We start from the raw sequence: 9,962 nt of genomic DNA, 5'->3' as shown, positions 1-9,962 counted from the left end.
TAAATAGTTCATCTTTTAATTATATTTTGATCAATTTCCCTTGATTCTAAGTAACATTTGAACCTCATTATTAGTCTACAGAAAATCGACTCAGCCAATGTTCTTAGCCCTTTGTTGAGCTGTGTAACTCGATCGAGTTAGGTACACTCCAAATAAGTTTAAAAAATCTCTAAAAAAATATTTAAAAATAAGAAAAAAGTTGAATAGGTTATTAGAATAATTAGGAGACTAAATAAGATGAAAAAATTATAAAAGTTGGAGTATTCAAAAAGTGGACTTGAATAGTCGGTATAATTAAAAAAAGGGGAAAAATATGAAAGTTCCCAATTATTATTAAAAACTAACAAAATCTTCAAAATAAGTATTTCCAAGCATTACTTTAGATGAATATTTTTCTAACCATTATCCCAATGTTTTCATAAATTTTTTTTTTTATTGTACACATTTATTTTGCATTTATTTAAACATGGGAAGTTGTAAACCTAATTCACTAGGAACTCACCTCCGAGTTACTTGGCCGACTATAACCTCCTTCACATTACACTTGGAAATTGTATGACGAAGATAGGGGGTGTTTGGGAGCTCCGCCTCCAGGTCTTCTCAATTTGAATTTTGATGGTAATTCTTTAGATAATCCAGGATCTACAGGCGTGAATGGTTTCTTTAGGAATCGCCAGAGCCTTGTTTGGATGCAATTTCTAAAAGGCCTAGGATTTGAGAAGACAAAGTAATGCCTTGTATGGAATCCTAATAAAAAAAACACTTTGAGCATAAAAAAATCTTCATGATGGCTCTAAAATTAATTTTCAATACCGATTATGAATTTATAACCATAATGGTCAAGAACTAGATGACCTATTTAAAGGTTTTCCAATCATTTTCCAATGTCAGAACTGCAATTTTCCCCAATTTATTATTGATAATAACTTGTAGACCTGTCGACTAGGACAATCTCACTACCTCATTTGCTGAAGCCTCTCTACATGGTCTGAATAAGCAGCATGAATGAAACCTGTGTGATGTTATTAAACCACCGACACATGGATGAAACCTGTGTGATATGTCATCAAACCATCGATATGACTCAAGACCAAGATTATAAATCGAGCTACCATCAAAATTCAGCATGAAAGCCCTTAGAAGAGAAGCTTTCTAGTACCCAACAATCTTTCCATAGGTTTAGATTTACCCATATTGAAAATCTCTCAAAAGGCAAACTATAAATCATGTCTAGAAGCACCCCAACAATCCTCTGTCACTAACACCCAACTCGTAAAGGACCCCAAAATTCTTCTCCTAATTGTCTCCTCATCCGTACTCACATTGTGAAAAGTCCTCATGTCTTTTCCTTCCAAAGTTGCCAAACTGCCGTAGCCCTTAGAATGGTAATTGGGGATGATTCGAGTGATCAAAATATATTTGAAACCAAACCCGGAATTGAAACCTACAATCTCAAAAATCGATATCCAAATATTATTGAAAAAAGTTTATATAATGCAACGTTCTAGACAATCAAATTAGAGGGCAACTAAAAAATTTCACTAGACAAGGTTATTTCACTAGACAAGGTTTTTTTCACTAGAAGAGGTGATTTTAATGCCTAAAAGTCTTCAAATTGATCATCTCGACCTTAAGATGCATCGGAGTGAAAAAAAATGGATTTCAAGTTTTGGAAATAGTGCATCTTGTAATGTATTTTTGGACGGTCAATTTTCAAGATTTTTAAGTTTTCATAGATCCGATCGATCTACATTATTTTTAAAACTTTAAATTTTATAATAAAGTATGATAATATATTTTATCGCTATCACATAGATTTTCAGTATTAAAATCACATTTCTCGATACTATTTGAAGGTGTATTTTACTTTGATGATTTAGAACCTCGGGCTTACACAAACCATACCCTCTCCCTAAATCTCTACAATTAAAAATAGACCAGAAAATTAAAAATCCAACCTAAATCTAAAAATCTATAAATTTTAAAATTTTTAAAAATTCACTACATCGTTAATAGTGTTCATCTTAAATAAAACCAGATAAAGACACCTCTCTCTCTCTCTCTCTCTCTCCGACTAGTAGAGTTCATCTTCAACAAAATTGGAGACATTTTCGATAGTCACTTCTCTATCTCCAACTGGTACAATTCATCTCCAAAACAGTGGCAGAATCACTTTTGACACAGTGGGCAACTCATGCATCTTCTGAGCCACTCGTTGATGCATTCTTTATCGTAGATTTGGCAACAGGAACGCAACTCTCTAATCCATTCATGCTTCTTGAAATCACCCAAACATATCATGCAGTAGGAACCATTGTTCGGATTCGAATTTGGAGGAGGCTGTGTTGCCCCATGGCCGATTCCAAATTGGGAGAATGGAATTGTCAAGAATCCACTGCTTTCCATGCTTGTTCCACCATTCATAAACCATAAAACAATTAAGAGTGTTGAATGTTGATAGAAAATTTATTTTTTGGATACTTTTGTCTTTTGCTATTTATTTGGGGTTTTTTTTGTTACTATAATTAAGTGGCTTGTATAAAAGTTAAATAAAAGGGATTTTTGAAAGAAAATTAGTCTTGATTTGAACTACTCTCTCTCTATAAAAAAAAAAGGGGCCAGGCCTTCCTTGGGTTCTGTTGAGAAAGGGAAGGAGGTGAAGAAGGACTTTTTTGTCTTATTTTTGGGAGAAATAAAATAGTATGAGCTTGTGTTGCTCATGTTCTTTAATCATCTGAAGTAAAGCGGGGTAAATCATGTTTTTTGGATGATCACAAATAAGGTATTCTTGGTGATGTTTTATTTCATCAATTTTCCCCTTTTGAGATAATACTATTTCCCCTTGTAAATTTCTCTTTCTTGATATCGGAATACTTGCCGGCTTGCTCGTGGATGTAGCCCTACGGGGTGATTCATGTTAAATTCATGTTATTGTTTGTCTCTCTAATTTTTTCTGATGACTATATTTTCCATCTCTAATTTGTTTTCACGATCCTTGAGCTTATTATTTGATTATCGATTATACATAATTGGTATTGAGTGTGTAATATTAGGTGATCGGTTAAATTGGGGTTTTGGGTATTCGGATCTCTAATAAGTGGTATCAGAACATTAGGTTTTGTGCAATATATTTTGGAAAATGACGAGTAATTGGTTTGAGGTGGAGAAATTTGATGGACAAAATGATTTTGAGATATGAAAAATTCAAGGGAAAAAGTTTATATGAGGTTGCGACCTTGCCTCTACAGCTACAGATACACCTCAAAAATCGATCGGAAAAGATAGTTTTAATGTTGAAAAGCCCTTTGATTGATCATCGAGATGTATGACCATGAAAAATAAAAAGATTTTAAGTATCAGAAATAGTGTATTTTACAACATATTATCTGCACCGTCCATTTTCAAGATTTTCATATGTTTATAGATCTACTTGATTTTAACCATTTTTTGAAATTTAAAATTTTATAATTAGATATAAAAATAAATTTTGAGATAATCGTAAAAACATTTTACATCAAAATTATATACCATGATAAAACTTGAAGGTGCACCTTACCTCTACAGCTACGGATGCATCCGTATGCCAACTGCACCCAAATTCAAGTTCATGATCTTTTGGTCCAACAAGGATTATACAAGACAATACTTATAAAGGAAAAGAAACCAGAGTCTATGAGTAATGAGGATTGCCAGGAAATGGACCTTCAGGCTATGACTACAATTCGATTGTACCTAGCAAATAAGGTTTTATTCAATATAGTGGGAGAGAAGACGACAAAGGGCTAGTGGGAGAAATTGGAGAGTGTTTATCAAAACAAATCTCTTACAAACCGTATTCTATTAAAGAGAAAATTATTTAGTTTAAGGATGAAAGAGGAAACAAAAGTTTCCGATCATTTGAACAATTTCAATAATATAATTTGTGAACTTGATAGTGTTGGTGACAAAATGAAAGATGAGGACAAGGTGATAATGTTGTTATGTACTTTACTGGAATCTTATGATAATTTAGTGACAACGTTAAGTTGCACTAAAGAAGATGCACTTGATTTAAGTATGATGACTAGTACTTTGCTTGCACATGAACTCCAAAAAAAGGCCTCTATTGGAGAACCGGAATCAGAAGTGCACTTTTCAACTGATCGTTCAAGTGAGAGAGGTAATTCCTCTTAAAATTCTTCTAGATTTAAGTCGAAAAGTCGATCTAAGTTTAAAGACCGAAAAAACAAGTTTGTTCGCTAGGGATATGGTGAAGAGGGACATATGAAGAAAAATTATACAAAAAGAAAATGAAAAAAGTTAGAAAAAGCAAGGGAAACCAATGAGTCCAAAAATGAGGTGAATCAAGTGAAGGAAGCTACATCCGGTTTTATTGAAGAAGAGGCTTATGCCGTGCCTTGTAATATCGAATTCCATCAAAATTGGATTTTGGATAGTGATGCTACACATCATGTGTGTCCACCCAAGTCATGGTTTAGTTCATATGAACCATGTTATGCGGATTCTGTATTGATGGGAAAACAATTCAAGTAGTAGAATGGTTGGGATTGGCAGGGTGAAATTAAGGATATATGATGGAAGTATCTGCACACTTGAGCATGTTCAACATGTGCTGGACATGAATAAAAGTTTAATTTCTCTTTCTCTATTGGATTCCCATGATTATAAATTCACCAGACAAAGGGGAGTTCTAAAAGTATCTAAGGGTGATCTTCTTATGATCAAGGGTGTTAGAGTTATGAACTTATATAAGTTATTGGGAAGTTCCATTGTTAATGATGTAGTAAATTCAGTAGTGGAGAGTAATGATATTCCACTACGCTTATAGCATAAGAGGTTGGGCCATTAGAGTGATAAGGGTATGAAAATTTTGATGAAGAGGAAGCTAATTCCTACCATAACATTTTGGGAATTCGAATTTTGTAAGCATTGTGTCTATGAGAAACAACATAGACGAATTTTCAAAGCTGGAAGTCATACAAGCAAATGAATACTTTATTATGTCCACTCGGATTTATAGAGTCCTTACCCATAATGTCATATGGTGGTGCATTGTATTTTATTTCTTTTATAGATGACTTCTTAAAGAAGGTAAAGGTGTTCACTCTTAAATAAGAGTGATGCATTTTTGGCCTTTAAGCATTTTAAGGCCGAAGTTGAGAAGAGTACGGGCGCCACATCAAAGCACTTTACACCGATAATGGGAAGAAGTACAATTCCGATGAGTTTACAAGATTTTGTAAAGATGAATGAATCAAGAGACATTTCACCATGGTTTACACTCCTCAACAAAATGGTGTTGCGGAAAGGATGAATCGCACCTTGATGGCGTGAACAAGAAACATGTTGAGTAATGCCGGATTGAAGCAAGAGCTATGGGCTGAAGCCGTGCTGACGAATTGTTATCTTATCAATCGATTACCTTCGGCGGCTTTGGGGGAGAAAACACCCCAAGAGGTATAATCTGGAACTTCTTGTGATTATTCCGATTTAAAGATTTTTTATTGTGATGCTTATGTTTTAATTCATAGTTGTCAAATAAATAAGCTTGAACCAAAATCGAAGAAATGAATTTTTGTTGGGTATAGAAACAGTGTGAAAGGATATCGGTTATGGGATCCAAGTGCTCGAAAGATAATTACAAGCCAAGATGTGCATTTTGATGAGTTATCCGTATTGACAAGAGGTATAGGAAATGTGATTAAAGATATGAAAGAATCTCATAATGACACCCAAGAAATTGATTTTCAACCAGTGTTCACAAATTCGAATTGTCACAGTTAACTGGACATGGGCTTGGAAGCAATTTAACCAGCCTAACCGTAAACCGGCCGATTCAACTGCTCTAACCGAGCAAGTCTCGAACGATAAAAAAAATGTTAAAAAAATAAAAATGTACAAAAAAATCTACTAAAATATGAAAAGCATATAAAGAGTGTGATTAAAATAAAACACACTCAAATGAAGTTGAAAATTAATGGAAAAATGGATTTTAACGAATCAATTTGTGCGTAGGAGTATTTTTAAATTTTTTCTAAAAAGACAGGAAAATATAAAAATGAGTATCAATAACCAAACTTCTTAAAATTTTTTTATCATAATGTAAAGAATATTAAAACAATGTTCAAAAATCGACTTGACCAACTCATTTTTTTAAAGAAAATGATCTTTTTTTTTAAAGAAAATGAAGAAAAATTATGTTATATATAATATAGGCCCTTATTTTTATCAACTAAGTAGTAAATGACATATTGGTTAGTGGATCTAGTAGTAATAAAAAGAAAATGACCTTTTTTAAAAGAAAATGTCGTTTTTTTTATGAAAATGAAGAAAAAATTATATTATATATAATATAGGCCCCTATTTTTATTAATTAAGTAGTAAATGGCATATTGGTTAGTGGGGCTAGCAGTAATAGAGGACTTCATTAAAAGAGGATTCTAGTCCGACACTTCTAGTAGGCAAGTAAATATTTTTGAACCAACGAAATGGATTTAGCTTAAAAAAGAAAACAACGCAAGAGGATTCTAGTCCGACACTGACTTCATTAAAAGAGGATTCTAGTCCGACACTTTTAGTAGGCAAGTAAATATTTTTGAACCAACGAAATGGATTTAGCTTAAAAAAGAAAACAACGCAAGAGGATTCTAGTCCGACACTTCTAATGGGAAAGTAAATATTTTTGAACCAACAGAATGGATTTAGCTTAAAAAAAAAAACAACGCTGGTGGAGTTTAAAAAGAAAACAACACTGGTGGCAAGAATTGAACCTTAATTCATTTGAAAACTAATCACCAACATTAACCAATACATCATTCTAATGTACTTGGCATGAATTTGAAGTACTATTTTATTTAAAGTTTAAAATACTATTTGAACAACTAAACCGGCCAAAACAGGAATCGGCTAGCGGTTGGTTTCAATCTAACCGGTCGGCTAGCAGTTAAATCGGTCGGTTTTACAAACACTGTTTTCAACCTTATGTTTCATCATCTAGTGAAGGCCATATGCCGAAAGAAACACTCACAAGTATCAATAAATGTTGAAGAAGAGCAAGTTGGTGAACCAAGTGATTCCCATGAAGAAGTTGCACTATCCATGACAAGAAGATCTACAAGGGTAATTTGTGGGACTATGTGGATCCCGAAGTACTATATGATTTTGTTGTCATGAATGGATAACCTAGTACGTACCAGAAAGCTATGGAAGGGGATGATTCCATATCTTGGACGAAGGTCCTGGAAGATAAAATGTTGGCTCTTCGTAAGAACAAGACTTGGGATTTTGTAGAGTTACCAAATGGTAGAAAAGCGGTTAGTTGCAAGTGGGTATTCAAAATCAAGAAAGAGATTGATGGAAGTTTGGAAAGGTATAGGGCAATGCTAGTTACAAGGGGTTTGCACAAAAAGAAGATGTCGACTTTCTTGAAATATTTGCTCCGATTATCAAGTTAGACTCCATAAGGTTGATGCTTGGGCTTGTTGCATTGCATGATTTGGACTTTGAAAAATGGATGTAAAAATGATATCTTTACATGGTGAACTTGAAGAAGAAGGGTACATGCAATAACCAGAATGATTTCTTGAAAAAAGAAAAGAAATGTTAGTGTGCAAGTTGAAGAAATCCATATATGGACTCAAGCAAGCATCAAGGCAATGATGCAAGACTTTTGACATGTTCATGATTGGTCTTGGAAACCATAGGAGTGATTATGACCATTATGCTTATATAAAATTTTTTTATGATGGTTCTTATTTAAACTTAGTCTTGTATGTTGATGATATGCTTTTGGCATGCAAGAATAAGACTAGGATTTATGAGCTCAGTCATGTACTAAAAGATATTTATATATCAAATTTTCATAAAACAGTATAGGCATTAATGGCCTAATGGCACTAATGGCCTAATATCACACATATCACAAAAATAGTATAGGTACTAATGGCTTCTTTACATAGTTTAGGCAATACCGATCTCTTTACAACACATAAATATATGATCATGAACACTTTCGTCATACTGATAACTTTTCACCCCACTGTGGTAACTGCAACTCTGTATTTGAGCTGCTTTTCTGTTGTGAGCTGCTCTCCTCGCATCTTGCAACATGATGACGTAACTGCCATCTGGGCTCCTTTGGTTGAACTGGTGTGACAATGTGTTGTGTATTACTTGGCCCCTCATCTGGTTGAGAAGGAAGCCATACTGACAAGTTATCATCCATCTCATCATCCAACTCCAATTCTTCAGATGCTTCTTCCTTTGCAACTTCTGATCATAAATTTTAAGCACTTCTAAAGTGCATCAAGTCATATGACATATGAAAATAAATTATTATCATTCTATCTTCATCAGTATAACCTTGAGTGCGTATTTGAAGGGACGTTTCATAAATGGATTATGGATCAGGGGTCTATTCTTTAGGCTGTACCATTCAATGTATTCTTGTGTCGACTTCCTAGTGAACATATTTTCATCTGTCGGATAAATATAATCTAACCTATTCATCCGCATATCAATTTTCGCTTGAAGCTCATCTCCCTAGTTGTCAGTTTTCTTCCCCCTTCTCTCCGTCCTCTCCCACTACAAGGAATCTGCCGATATCCCTTGGTAAAGTCCAAATTGCCGGAGCACACGATCTGACATATACCTCTCACAAATATGTCCACATATGAGGTATGTGAGACACAAAGCAGTCTGACGGACAAGAAGCCCATAATCTCTATCCTCTACAGTTTTATGTCCTATGTTAGGATACTCATCGTATGGGGTCCGTATGTCCTATGACAAAAATAAGGTAAATTTTAATTTAAATAACCTGCACCTAAAATTAATTTAATTATAAATAAGTAAAATAAATTATAAGTATATTATACTAATAGAATTTACACGCACGTTATCAATCTCCTGTCGTCCCACAAGACCGAAGTTGTGAGTTTTATCCCATTTTCTAAGAGGGGCCCACCTGAGAGATCTAAGTTGTCTTGTCCTTATTTCTTTGGAAATTGGGCGCAACAATTTGAAATGCTCATACGCCAAATACTAAAATGCATGTATAAAAAAGTAAGAATCAAAACAACAAATATCTATCGAACTTTGTAAAACGTATCAAAACATTAATATACTAGCATTACCAGCAAAAAAGTGGCTGATTCACGTATGTGTTGATGATCAGGATGAACAGCCTTTGACAAGACTCGAAACAAAAAAGCTACGGCAGTTGCACTACATGCATACTGACCAGCTACATCCATATCCTCTAAAAGTTGTAAATAGATTATAGGAACTCTACCATCTATGGAATCCGTAAATATTGTGCAACCGACTAGATATAAGAGGTAAGCACGGGTGTATCGTAGAAGAGTGGTGCGGTTATAGTTATGTGGAAGCCGCTTAAATGTGTTCATTAGCCATGTCAGTTGGACAATAGAATGACTACGACTAGGTGGCAGTTGTCCTATCATGCAAACTATATAATCCTCACAGTTCTCCACACTTCTCAAAGTTACAGCTATACCAGTCACTTTTAACCGGGGAGTTTTTCATGCATCTTTAAGAGTAGGCATCATCTCTTTGATGTCTACATTGAAGTGCCCGATGTTCGTTTCTACATGCCACCTCTCGATAATAATAGATAATGTGCCGCAATCATGGTGAGTCATTAGTATTATGGTCAGAGGAGACAATCCTGATCTCCTCACCAAATCAATTTGATCGTTGTTTGTTAACGGTCATGAAGAATTTACGTTGGGCTTCTCATCAATCATGAGGGTATTTTTCTGATCCTAAAATAGAATATATGGTTTCAGATACTAAAATAAATAAATTGATCAACTAACATGCTAGACAAAAAATATAATTTTAAATACTTGTACATACATCTCCTTCCTAGATCTTCTAGGATATATGTTCTCTCTGTCTAGTAAGCAATGTAAGAATCTCAAGACCTCTAGGGAATGGTG

The sequence above is a fragment of the Amborella trichopoda genome, chromosome 6 (genome assembly GCF_054954075.1).
Source record: "Amborella trichopoda isolate Santa Cruz 75 chromosome 6, AtrichopodaSantaCruz75HAP2 v2.0, whole genome shotgun sequence".
Taxonomy (NCBI): domain Eukaryota; kingdom Viridiplantae; phylum Streptophyta; class Magnoliopsida; order Amborellales; family Amborellaceae; genus Amborella; species Amborella trichopoda.
Note: the sequence above shows the minus strand (reverse complement) of the source record.